The 13766-nt window shown below is 44.2% G+C and overlaps 1 protein-coding gene across 11 annotated transcripts in view; it reads right to left on the minus strand.

Annotated features, from left to right (window-relative positions):
- ADD3 (adducin 3) overlaps positions 1-13766 on the minus strand; it is a 112343-nt gene that overhangs the window by 92885 nt on the left and 5692 nt on the right. For 2 of the 11 annotated variants that reach the window (XM_065067061.1, XM_065067053.1), the window contains exon 1: positions 7598-7699. The exons of 2 other annotated variants lie outside the window; for them this stretch is intronic. The gene's annotated coding sequence lies outside the window, so the exon portion shown is untranslated. Of the gene's footprint in view, positions 1-7597; positions 7809-7969; positions 8216-13766 lie in introns of those variants that run through there. 7 more of the 11 variants (XM_065067065.1, XM_065067060.1, XM_065067052.1 and 4 more) reach the window with 7 other exon arrangements.

The raw sequence follows: 13766 nt of genomic DNA on the forward strand, positions 1-13766 counted from the left end.
GTTTTGAAGCACATGGGATCTCACTTGGCAATACATTAAAATTCACTCGACTTGATCAGAAGCAATGACATGCAATAATACACTCATGTTAGGAAAGGCAAGAAAGAGAACATTTTCTGCTAGTCAGCCAGCAAAAATTCCCATTTTGAATGGTGCGGTGATTGAGAAGAACTATGCAGTCTTTGAAAACTAGCCCTTAACCAAGAGTTGTCTTAGGGCATGTAAAATTATGTAAGCTTGAGCAAATGCACACACAGTGTAACCTGTATACAACAACCATTTAAAGAGGAAGCAGTACTTCGGTTTTTCCCCAAGTGCTTGGCTCACAAGAAAACATCTGATGTAAAACAGGAACACACGCTGCCGCTGCCGCTCTGCCACCTAAGGGCAAATTACCCAGGCACCTATAAAAAAACCCCTCCTGACGTTTTACAGCTTAAACGTTTTATATAGTTAAACTGAGTAGTCTTGAGTTCACATGCTTTATGTTATTTGATATGTTTTAACTAGGAAGCTACCTGGATCCATTTCAAGATTTTATTTTTTAAACTAACCTGGTTTTGAGTACAGACTCACTCATGCTGACCCTACACAGATGTATTCAATCTCTTTGCATGCTGCAAAACTATTTAAACAAAGTTTGAAACAGAGTAAAAATGGAGGGGGGAACCTGACTGCCAGACCACTAAGTTTGGTTTCTGGTTGTTTTTATTTATGTTAAAAACCCACAAATTTCTACGTATTTGCAAGTTCTTTTATGCATTTTTTTTACCCGATACCAGACCCATGATTTTGATCAGGTTGATAGGGAACAAGCCAAACAAATAAAGGCGGCTTTACTGGTGAAAGACATACTTTGCTTTATAAAACATTGTACCGGCCATTATTAAAGCACATATCACAACTTCATTTTTATTCCTCAGCTGTTTAGGATTAAAGCTTTGCAATAAAAATATTTATGAAAATTTGACTGAGTGATCTACTTTGGACACTTTGCCTTAGAAGATGGAGTCTTTTGTTCCAAATCATGCACATGCAGAGGTATCTGCCAAGCTCTCCAAATGTGTCACTCCAGTCCTTAAGCCATTTAACACAGAACATGCACGTGTCCTTTGAATGCCAAGTCAGCTACACGTCAAAGACAAATAGCTCTGGATAGTCAATCCATAACAATCACACATCAGTAAGAAATCTAATTCGTATTCAGGTTTATGGCCATTGATGAGAATGGAGGAAAAATAAAATAAATAAATAAAAAAAAAAAAAATAAAAAAAAAAATCAACACATACCCAGAGATTCTTTCACAACCTCAGTAATTTCAGGAATAAGAAAATTACATACCCTTTGGTGTGAAAATACATGGTTTGCCCTAACAGACAAAAGCTACCATTTAGTAAATGAATTAAAGACCATGAACATCTTTACTTTCTACCTTATGCCCTGACAGTTGGGTCAAAAAAAAAAATTTGAGTCACTGGAATAGTTTTGCCTTTGCATTTACCTTTAGACAAACAGGCATTTAAAGACAGCTGCCAGTGAAAGCCAGAAATTGTGCACATTAACTGCGGACACCACCAAGACAATTGCTCCTTAACTGGGTATTTAGCATGACGCTTCATATGCAATCAAGATTTGAAACGGGATGACGGGCTTGTTGTGGGCACTATTACCATTTAATCATGATAACAGAAACACCTATTTGACTAGTTATTCATTTATTATGGCAGCAATACTACATCAGAAGGGCCACTGTTGTAGCCAGTTACCAAGGGAGTGCCAGGTACTAGTTTTATACACAGCTTCTTGCACCCTAAATTTCAGCACCATCATAGAAACTGCAGATAATACACCTGAAAACAATCATAAGAGAATACTCAGTCTTACCCTCAACAGACTCTCATGCCATCCCCAAATAAAGTTTGTATGTTCTAAGACTTAAGGTTTATTTGTTTGGTTTTGGTGGTTTAGGATACACAGTAAAGAGAGTGGGTTGTCTGGTGTGTAGCAATAATTGGTATATTGAAAGAGAGCTGGCTACAAATGTGTTTTACTCCTGCTTTGGAATTGACTAGGAGCCTGGAGAAATTGTTATGCAGCTCATTAGCACTCCTAAAAACGGTTGTGTATCTGAGTCAGGAAAACACAAAGGTACTTGTGAGGTCACTACTTTTGTGTCATTGTATTCAGTTCTAAACAGAGCTGGATGCACTACCCAGTATTGTCTGCTGTTTCCGTCCCAAAATCCTATTTTCCATTTCACCTAATTTTTCATACGTTAGGCTGAAGGTTGCCTCTGTTAACTGTCTGCTAGATCTGAGCATCTATGCCAAAACACTTCTACTCTTCCTGACACAAGGGCTCATAAGTATACTTTCCAATTATATAGTTTAATTTTCATTTTTAAATCCAGAATATTTTCTTTGGAAAGCACTACCCAGCTTTCAAATACCTGACTTTGTGGCCTTAGAGACTTTCTTAATAAATACAGAGTTTCTTGTATTTAAGTCCATAAACACTAAAATGTAGTATGGGTTGCAAAGGAAGTACTGGGATACTGGATTATATGAAACAACTTACACTAATATCAGCAATCTCTCTGAAGCCAACCAACTTATAATTTTCATTGATCTAGAAATTATTTACTTGAATCACACAGACAACTTCAGTATCAAATCACTTCCGCAACATTCTATCAAGACTTCTAGAGCTGTCAAAAAAAGGCATTTATTCAACAAAAGCCAGTCCACATTTGAATATTATGTATTTCAAATTATAGTTTTCCTTCCTTGTTTTTACTGTATGAGAACAAGTAAAGCAAGCTTTATCCAATAAGTAAGCTTTTCTATTTTGCACTCTATCTACCATCAGAAGGACATGCACAGGAACGCCTGGTTAGGTAGCAAGCACCCTGCTTCCAGAACTGACATTTACTGTGCATCCACAAATATGAGACGCAGATCCAACTGGCCTCTAAACTATGTCGTATTCAGTGTAATAGCTATGGATGAGATGCATAGGAATGCTTGTTTTATACCCAAAGAAAAAAAATCACGTAATAATTAAACACATGCAACATTAAAAAACAAAAAGCAAAAAAACAAACCACACCAACACTTGAGCCAATTATTACAGATACTGATGAAGATAACAAGCACAGGTTTTCACAGCAATTCAACAGAATCCGTTTGCTCGGTCCAACACAGCAGGCAGCTCAGCTCTCGGCTGAAGTGCCAGCCAGCATTAACACCAGCTCTGTGCTAGGTACCTGTTCAGGGCAGCAAGAGCAACACGAAGCTGCCATCAATTCTACGGTATGCAAGATTGCCACATACTTCAGCTGGAGAAGTAACTTCAGGAGGTACCAGCTGTACAAGGGAAAAGGGATTTACCAGCTGTCAGCTGCCACAGGTCAAGAAAACACAACATGAAAAGCTACAAAGCAAGTGGGACCTCTCACACCAGTTTGAGATTTACTGATCTTCACCTCAACCTGCTAACTCATGTGAGAACTACCTGCTGCTCTGATGTCACTAGGATTTTAACACCTTAAACAACACAAGGCAAAAAAAAGAGTTTCTTGCTAGCCAAGACCAGAACAGCTTAAGAGACTAGAGCAATGAATAAGGCTATTATAATATGTCCCTAATTAGCACTTTGTACTAGCTGATTGAATCCTTGTCAAGCAGAATTGACATTACTACCATAAAACATGTATTACATTTAACGTGCTCCCAGAGTCCTAACTAAATAGATGCCTACATCACATTTACCAAATTGCCAAGATCCAGGGCAGGGGGGGAAACCAACCAGGAGCCATCACACTCCAACTGAGGTTTGAAGCTCTCAAGTCTTCTTCCACTATTTAACTTTTCAGTGAACCCAAAGAAAACCTCCACTTTGTAGTAGTAAACATTTTCCAGTTTACTGATTATTTTCAAGTGACATACCCACCCCGTAGTCTGGATTATGAGCATGCCATAACTAGAGATACTTTCTTATCTAACCAAATTTATTAAGATCGGTTTGTCTTAACTAATAATCCATATGACAAATTATCCAAAGAACAGCCATGCATTTGCTATAATATCTTTGAAAGACCTCTAAAATCTCATCTGTGATGAGGTACAATGACTTGTGTTATCTTGAATACTGAAAAGAAACAAAAGTGTTTTCCCATATACCAACTGACTCAAAACTAATACAGAAAGCAGAGCAGACTCTGTGGCAAACAAATCTAACATTAACATACAATGCGTAAGTTACTGCTTGTTCCGTAAGGGTCAAGTAATCATCTTCATCTACCAAAAAATACTGCACAAAAGACAACTACCCTCCCCAAGAACCCTACCAGAAGCCACACCACCATATACCACCATCTCTCATACAGCAACCAGCATTTCAAACACAGCTTGAAGAAAAGCCTGTGATGTAATGGGAAGCAATGTTATTAAATAATATAGATTGCATTCTTCTAAGTCAATACCAAAACAATGACCGACTCAGTTTTTAAAACAGCAGCACTACAAAAACGCAGAATTGATTTACAAGGAAAAAAATAGCGAGGGGTTGCTATGGCTGCTAAAGTTGGCAGACATTTTTTAAGGAAACAAACATTTTTATCCAGTTTAAAAAAAAAAAAGCTAGCAAAGGCAATTTTATGCACCATCTCAAAGTCACACAAGTTTTTCTCCTAAATTAAAATTGGTTTTGTTTGTTTGGGGGTTTTTGTGGGTTTTTTTGTTTGTTTTGTTTGGTGTGTTGTGGTGTGGATTTTTTTTTTGTTTGAGTTTTTAATTTTTTTGCTTGGTTTGTGTTTGGTTTTTGTTTTATTTGGGGTTTTTTGTTTGTTTTTGTTGGTTTTGTTTGTTTGTTTTAATATTATCATCCCAACACCATCCAGAGTGTGGCAATGACGTTTGCTGCAGTTTTAACTAGCAACAATGATTTTAACAAGGGAAAAACTAGCAGCCTTCTTTTCTGTCCTCTCTTGATCTGTAAAACATTCCACTTACAAAAGGAAACAAACTAACCTTTGCCTGTCTTAAAATATTTCTCATTTTTTTGTCTCTTGCACGTCAATTTCTGATGAGTTTCACAGCAAACAAGGGTCTCACGCCAGGTCCTTTGGCCTGTAACAAGTTGAGCTGAACAAAAGCAGGCAGCCCAGCCTGCAATGTCACCTCTAGCATCACATGCAACAGGGACAGTTCCAGCACAGCCACACCGGACCCAGCTCGGCTCACCCAGCCCTGTCAAACAGACACTCATTTCATAACTGGAAAAATGTCGATAGAAGAGCTGCTGTGCATCTCACTGACTGACTGGGAAACATCATCCCACTTCACCCAGATCACTCAAGTCCACCCAGTCTCCAAGCAATGCAAAGTCTCTGCTGTGAGAGGCACCACCTGGACCTCCTCTTCGGGTTTGATGATCACAGTGTACGTGACAGCCTAACTGCACCACCCTAAAATCATCATTTCCTTAAATAAAAATGTCAGCTGCCTCAATCCTCAGGCAAGACTCAAGGATAAGGACTGATTTAACCAAGAGACCATTAAATCCTCAGATATCCTAAGGCGTAGCAGCACTCCATCTATTGGTCAAGAATTAAGGACGTGTTTAATCATCATCATGCACTAACCTCAATCATTAAACACTCAGCCCCTAAGTATCCCACCCCTTCCTCCCTGCATTGGGCTTCACATTCTCCCAACAAAAACTAAATGCAAGTATTATAATAATGTCTTCTAGAGAATAATGTATCTCTGAAAGGAGTAACATGAACATTTCTAAAGCTAAGACTGGTATACACCATTACTCACACAATTATTGTCTTGTTTAATTGAAGAACTCATGCACTCCCTACCCAAAGTAGCACTGAGGAGCTCTTTCAATAACAGCCAAAGAGCCCAAGGCATTCCCAGAGTTCACACCTTCTTCACCCATAAGTGCTGGATGCCATCAAGGAGGCTCAGATGAGTTCATACATTTCCAGCCAGGCCACGTGGGTGACAGGGTGTGCAGACCAAAGAACCCCCTGGTTCAAGAGACGTGCCTGCAAACCCTGGCAGGAAGGTGGACAGAAGCCTTTCACAGCTGTTCTCCTGCCAAAGCAGCCACACGCAGAACTGCCCCAGCTCACATTGCTCCCCCCAAAGCCACCACCGCACCTTCCCAGCAGATCACACACAGCCAAACATCCACCGCACCTCTGCTTTATTCCAGTCACCAGCAACCGGACCAGGAGGCAGGTGAGACAGCCTGAAGCTGCCCCAGGCACACCAAAGCCCTTTTTTAAAGACTGAGGTCACATTTATCAGCTTCATCCCTCTGGTACCAAAACTGATTTAAGTAACAACTTCTACCACACAATTAGTAATTCAGCAATTTCATACAATCATGCTTTTATAACTCTTGGCCAATTATCTTTTTGCCCAGATATTTATTGTCACTGATATTATCTATTTGTTTTAAAACTTAACTCCTCCACATAGTGGTATCACACAGATGAGGCATAATCCCACATTTTTCCTCTACTTGGTATCACATCATTATCCGCAGGACACAAGTCCAGGGCTTGTGGATGAAAACCAGCAGATTCAGCCTGAACCCACCTGTAACATAACAATCCTGAGAACACAGAAGCAGGACAACCAGCTGCAGTGGTTATTGCTTCCTCAGAGCCAGTCCAAGGCTCCCCTGCTAAAATCCCATCGTTCAGTCATGCAGACCCTGCCTGCCTGCCCTGAAGACCAGTACTCACACCGATTGAGAAAACCGCTCTGAATTTCTAAATAAGCTTTTTAATGCGAGATACAAACTCCCAAAAGGCCCATCATAACCCTCATTTCTAGAGCCTGAAGTTCAAAGCAGCAATCTTGAATTTTGTCCTTGCTAATATGAACACACAATGAAAACAATCCCAGCGCATTAATCGCACAGGGCGGCCGCACCGCATCGCCCGGGGCAGATGCCCATCGCCGGTAGGCTGGCTCAGCCGTGACCAGAATCCGTGCGCTTGCACTGGGAAATCGCATTCCTGGGCTCCCCGCACCACCAGCCGCGGCAAAGGTGGAGCCCGGCACAATCAAACACAGCGAAAGGCTGGAGAAAATTATTTTCAGGAAGTTTTCTGAGGCTCGTGGCGACTTCGGAGCATTGCGATGGACGGAGGACAGTCCATAATTACAATAATTGCTTGCAAGGTTTCATTCGATTAGCAGAGCTCCCGAGCAGTGGCGCATTATTTAAAGCCCTGTCCTTCCCAGCCGGGCGCCGAGGCAGCGCTGCAGCATCTCCCCCGGCCGGAGAGCTGGCGCACACCCCCGGGGAAGTTCCCCCCTCAGCCCCACGGCCACCACAGCCCCCCCAAAACCTCCCCAGCCCGCTGGCAGCCGCGGCCCCGCCGCCGCGAAGCGTCTGATGGAACCGGAGGGGGAGCGCTCCGGGCCTCCAGCCGCCCCTTCCCCCCTTCCCCAACCGCGGCAACGCTTCGGCCGCAGCCCCGCAACGGCCGCTCCCGCCCGCGTTCGGCGGGAAAAGAGAAGATTCCCCCGGCCTCCTCCTCCTCTCCCCACACCGCAGGAGCGTTACCTCGGCGGGCCCGCGCCTTTGTGCTTCAGTCCATCCCTCCTCGCCGGCGGCGGGAGCCCCAGCACCACCACGGCGAGCGGGCGGGCGGGGAAGGGGCGGCGCACTATGTGGCAGGAAGGGACACCTGAGCTCCTCCCCCCGAGCCCGCCCGCCCGCGGTGGCTCACTATCTGGCAGCGAGCGCGGCCTCACCCCCCCGCACCGTCGCCCCTCGGCCAAGTTTGAAGCCGGGGGAGGGTGAGGGGGGGCGGCGGCCGCCGCCCCCCCTCACCCTCCCCCGGCTTCAAACTTGGCCGAGGGGCGACGGTGGCACCGCCAGTGTCCTCCATTGTTGTCCACAGCCCAACTCCCCACGCTTCGGCCGCGGCGCTACCTGCAGTGGCAGTGCCGCTCGTCCCCGGGGGTCGCGGCGAGCGGGAGGAGATGGACTCAGTGCGTGGCTGGGGTGGGGGGAATAAAACGAGGTGTATGTGGGAACAATGAATAAAAAATAAACAGCAGCTCCCCCCAAAAAAAAATAAAAAAAAGAGAAATTCTGAGAGATTTGAACAGTCTTCGGGGCTGAAAGGCAGCAGAAGGCTTCTCCAGATGGCTTGTGCTGCTGAGGAGAAGGCTCCTGCGCCATCCGCGGGGAGAAAGCAGCCCTGGCTAAAAAAAGCTGCACAAAATGCAAATCTCATTTTGGCAAAAGCTGTCTTTTTCATTTTTTTTCTTTTTTTTTTTTCTTTTGGCTTTCTGTAATTGTTCTGCTTTGCAGCTGAAATCATCTCTGTTTTGTTTCCCCACCCAATGTTACTGGTTTCTTGCTTTCGGAGCTGGTTTGCTCACATCTGGGCGGTTCTGACCAGCCCTTTGAAGTCGCAGAAGCACTGGGTGATAGTTGTCCTTTCTATGCAAAAAGCATCTATATTTTAATTAGATTTTTAATTATTTCTAATACTCAGAAGTTGTCTAAAATGTGTGGGAAATGCTTAAAAGTCCCCTTTGAAATCAGCAATATTGCTCACAGGTGTAAAGTCACCCACACAACTAGCTTTGTGTGGGTTTGGGGACAAAACCTTTTAATTCTGCGTAAAGAGCTCCCTTGGGGACTGTGATCATGGGGAAATGAGCAGGGCTGGAGCAAGGGCAGGGTGAAGACATAATGTGCCTGGGGACATCTCCTGATGGAGTCACCAAGGAGGCTCCAGCTCTGCTGGCTGCTGCCACCACATCAGTACAGGAGCTCACAGAAAGACCTCTCTGGAGCTAGAGAGGTCCTCAGAGAAAAACGGGCTTAAGGCACCAAACTATCCAGCCATGGGCTATTTGATTTGAAAAGGGAGAGGATGAGGAACATGTTTTAACTTTGCAAATTTATACCCAGCACTGAGATGGCTCGGCCTGACCAGACCAGTGCTGTGGGAACCTGGAGGCACCGGGCAGTAATAATGGGATGAGGTGGTACAGCATCTGTTATTTAGATGTTATAATACAAGACCTCAAATTATCTGGAGGCTGTAGGAAATTAAAACTTAGGCACCGGAAGAATATATACCTATATGCAGAGTGGGCTATGGAGGTTGAAGCAATTGGCTTTCTCCAGTTTGCCTCTTTATTCGGTATAACACACAATTAGTAGGGCTGTTCCTTGCGTGTTCATTTCCTCTTGTTTGTTTCCTTTAAGAAAAAAATACAGCTGTGACATGTTTAATAAACTTTCAACACGAAACGGACAAGAAATTACAAATTTTAGGTGTGGTTTTGAAAGTGAGAATGATACTGCAAAGAAATCCAAGAATCAGAACTTCTGCGCTCTGGTCCGGACAACTGCTTAGCTTGATGGTGCTGGCACTGGAACAATTTGGTATGACCTGGCCATGCACAAATTTAAGCTGGAAATTAGAGGGGGCTTGTTAACCATTAGAACAATCAAATTCCATCTTTTCCAGGAGAAGGATTTGGAATGGAAGAATGTCACTGCTTTTCAGATTAAGTTTATTAAAGTCATTGTAAGACATATTGTTTGCAACAGCAGGGGACAGACTAGATGTCTTAGGAGCTAAGATGCTGCGTGACATTGATCATACACCTTGAGATTTTAATTTCAGAGGCAGCAGTTGCTTATCCCAGCAGAATGCTTTCAGACATGTAAAGATGCCTTTCGTGTTTATTGTAGGGTGAGTTTTCTTCTCCTGGGCATGTGAATGAGTTTTACTTTAGTCCTGAAAAGATTATGGAGATGACAAGCCCTCATGATTCAGGTGATTACAAGCAGGATCAAGAAGAAACTTTCCTGCATGGGAGAGACTTCTCACATTAGTTCTGGAGGTTTTGTTCTATCCTTTGAAACAACTCTCAGGTGCTGCTGGAGAGTCCCTGGCCTCGGCTACTTCTAGTGAGGCAGGTGGCGGTGCTGCAGCTCCTGCAGATGATGCAGCAAACAGAGATCTCTCCCTGTGCTGCCTGTGAGCTCCTGCGGTGCCTGGGGGCTGCTGCACAGACATCCTTCTGTGGGGTACGAGAAGCAGCATCTAGAGCAGGGAGGACCGATAATAGCCAGGACTGTTCATTTGGGGCCAGGCTGTAGCTTAATATTAAAAACAAAAACAAACAAACCAAACCAAACCAAAAAGAACAACAACAAAAACCCCACAAACAATCACAAAAACCAAACCCCCAACACTTAACAAGTGAAACCAACCCCATAGTAAGCTATCATAGCACTACATTTTTGAGAGTGGATCCTCAGACACACATCTGACTCTGTTACTCCCTCTGCAGCATTGTTCCCTGCCTGCCATGTCAATGAAACCCTCTCTTTGTACATTCCCTGCTAAATACATTGCAAAAAATCCACACAACAGGTAAAGCATCTCCTTTTCGGGGACCTGATCTGGCAGAAATGCTTTGCCAATTTACACTGCACTGCAGCCTTTTCACCCTCCGTAAAGCCATGTGTCTAATCAGTGGACCTAGCTGAGCTACTCATTAGAAACTTGGCCAAACCACAAACATTCGTGTTCTTACTTTATGCCAAACTCTGAGAAAGGAGGAGGGAGTGGCATGGAGCTCATGTTAATGAGTTCTTCATTCCCCACAGAGAGATAATCAGAGCACTGCTCAGAGATTCATCAACATTTTTTATTAGCACTTTAATGACCTACATGTTGGGGTTTTTTTTAAGGAGTTACTTCAGCTAAGAGCTAGATAATTCCTCACGCAGCTGTGGTTTAGGAAGCAGCTCAGGGGATGTGCATGCCAAATTACTTTAGCTCTAGTTTAAAAAAATATATATATCACAAGGTTTCCTGGGTGCCTCCTTTTTCAATCAAGGGCATTATGTCCTCAATCCATCTCTTCTGGGTTATGTATGGGGGTTTTTGGTTCCTTCTGCAATCTTTGCAGCTTCGAGAGCTATACAGCAAAATGCCAAACGCTGGTGGTACTGCATGTTCCCGCGGACAAAGGGCTGTAACAGCTCCCTGAACCCGGTCACTCCGGGAGGCAGGCTCCCTCGGGAGGGATGAAAGGCATTTCCAGGGACAAGCACTGATCCTACAGACCACTGCAGCTTCAGCTGGCTCTTCAAGGAACAAAGTTTCTAAATGCTGAGGGCTGGAGCCTTTTCCAGGCTGCTGCAGGGTGAACCTCCAGCCAAGGGATTCCCTGGTGCCTGCTGGGGTTTTGCGGCCTCACATACCTGGTGGGACACCTTGCTGCAGCCATCTATACATTACAGTGAGAGAGTGCTCTCACAGGCTTGGCAGATACTGCTCAGAAATCACCCAAAGTTTGGTATTTGCAGCCCTCTTCCTGCAAGCAATGGCCATGGTGGCAGTCAGTAGCGGCAGCTGCTCCAGAGTCCCTTTGGTTTAAAAGCAAGAGAGCCACTGGACTTTTGCTGTCACTTAGGAGGGACGTTGGCTGAAAATTGCTTCACAAACTCTTCCCATGCCTCCCCCACTCCCCAGTGACCAGATTTCCTTCTGGTATTCTGGAGAGTGCTGTGAGAACATATATATTAAAGACGGGGATGTAGTCAAATACTGCAGGATAACCGGGGTTATGGGAGTATTATAAAGGAATAATATTTACTTTTTCCTGAATCGAACCCCAAGTGTTTCCTGTCAGACCTCAGTACAATGGGACACAAATGTGCAGTCCATTACGTTCACATTTCCTCCAAACAGCCGTCTCTTTCCTTCAAATGCAGAGGACAGGAAAAGATGATTTCTGCCCCCACTCGCATCTCTAAACTGACCTTAACTCATTTTAAAAGGGATTTGAGACATTCAGCATTCGCTGTCTTCAGTAGATTGCCTCCCTTCTAATGCCTACTGCCTTAGCATGGGAGGGGTTGTAAATACGGAGGAATTCCTTTGAAATCAAAGAGAGTTTCGCTGGAGTAACATCGGCATGAATGGAAACAAAATGAGGTCCGTGGGGAACAAAATGCTAAGGATGTGGAAAAAAAAAATCAAGATTCACAGGACTAGTCCAGAAGAAGAGTAGTTCATACCGTATAAAAACCCCACAGTTCTCATTTCCTCCTTATCCCTTCAGGACAGGAAAGAACATCCTGCTCTTCTAATATGAGCAAAATACAAGTTATTTTTGGAAGCAAAAACTCGTGTTCAGAGCACATTTTTAAAAAGACATCTCTAATCTGTGATTCTGATGATGCATTTGGAGCACAGCACATCCTTTTGCATCAAGAAACCCACGTTTGTAAGTTCAGCTCCATCTACACACGGGCAAAAGGTTTTTGTTGGCTGAACAAGTTGGGAATTCTTTGTCAGCACATTATCTGTGACTTGAAGCTGCACTGTCACTTCTGACGGGGTGTGCTGTCACCAGAGCCACACCTGGTGGGAAGCTCAGTACAACTGCCTGGGGAGAGGAATGTGGAGGTATGGGAGTGCAGGTCATGGGCTGGGGGATGTGTTGATTCAGTAGGTCTCAAAAAGGCTTTCTGTACCTCTCCTGGATTACAGAGTTAGCACCCACTTTCTCCTTCATTGTCTCAAGACAAACTGGACATAGGACAAAGCTAGAGTCACCCCTCTGCCCTCAGTGGTGATGTATCTTTGCACGCTGTGCTTGTTGTTCTAACTCTACACCCGCAGAGGAGCATGTGGTGCAATTTCCTGGACAGAAGTTTTGAAGTTTAGAGCATCAAGTCAAATTCAGGGCCTTTTGGCCAAACTGTTGCTTTTCATGTTTGATGAATCACTTGAAAGGACAGCACAGAGATTAAATCAGCCTCAAATTTGTTAGTATGTATAAACAATATTAATTCATGAATAATGTTTGATTTTAGATTCTGCACAGGTAACGATTACTCCCTAAGCCTCTTTGGAAGCAAATAAGATCGAAGAACATATGTTAGAGCAATCTCTAATGATAAGGATAAACAAATTGTAGAGGAGTTAATAATTTGCCAATTCAAGATTAACAAATGGCTCATGTACTCTAAAAAGAGTTCCACTTTCCCTTTAACAAACATACATAGAGTATAAGATTTGAGCTCCTCTCAGTGTCAAGGGCCCCAAATACCTAAGCAGACTCTTGGGAATGACCTCATCTGTAGTTTCTGAGTGTATTCCCAGGGATACGTAATGCTAGGAAGGGGAGGACGGAAAGCCGGGGGGCAGGAGTTGGCTGCCCCGGCGTGACCAGGCTCCCCGAAGCGCAGCGGTGCCTGCACGGAGCTCCCTGGCACCCGCCCGCAGCGTGCAAGCCTGTGCTCAGCACAGTGTCCTTCCACGCTTAAATACATCCATCCAGAGATATTCCTATGAAGTCAGCGGATTACTCACAGACTTAAAGCACTGATTTCCCTGGCGGGACAAAATGTGTTTGGTGGTTTTCGTACTAGGGGACGTGCGATTGCCTCTGCTGACTGTCTGGGTTTGTTCTCAGACAGGAAGCGGAGAAGGGCAGCGGGACCGATGGTCGGGTCTGTGCAAACAGATGCTGGAAACTCAAAACAAATCAGTCGCAGAGGTATGTGGATGGTGTGCGAGAGAAAAACCTTTGCTTGTCTTTGTCCGGCAAATCCCGGTAATTCTTCAGAATGTTTTAACCAGCTCTTTCCCTGTTGATGACTTACTATAAATTGCAAAGTCCGTGGTTTTAAGCAGGGTATCTGGAGACTCTGGGACTCTGCAGGGAAAGACAGATGAATC

This window comes from Columba livia, chromosome 6 (genome assembly GCF_036013475.1).
Source record: "Columba livia isolate bColLiv1 breed racing homer chromosome 6, bColLiv1.pat.W.v2, whole genome shotgun sequence".
NCBI classification, from domain to species: domain Eukaryota; kingdom Metazoa; phylum Chordata; class Aves; order Columbiformes; family Columbidae; genus Columba; species Columba livia.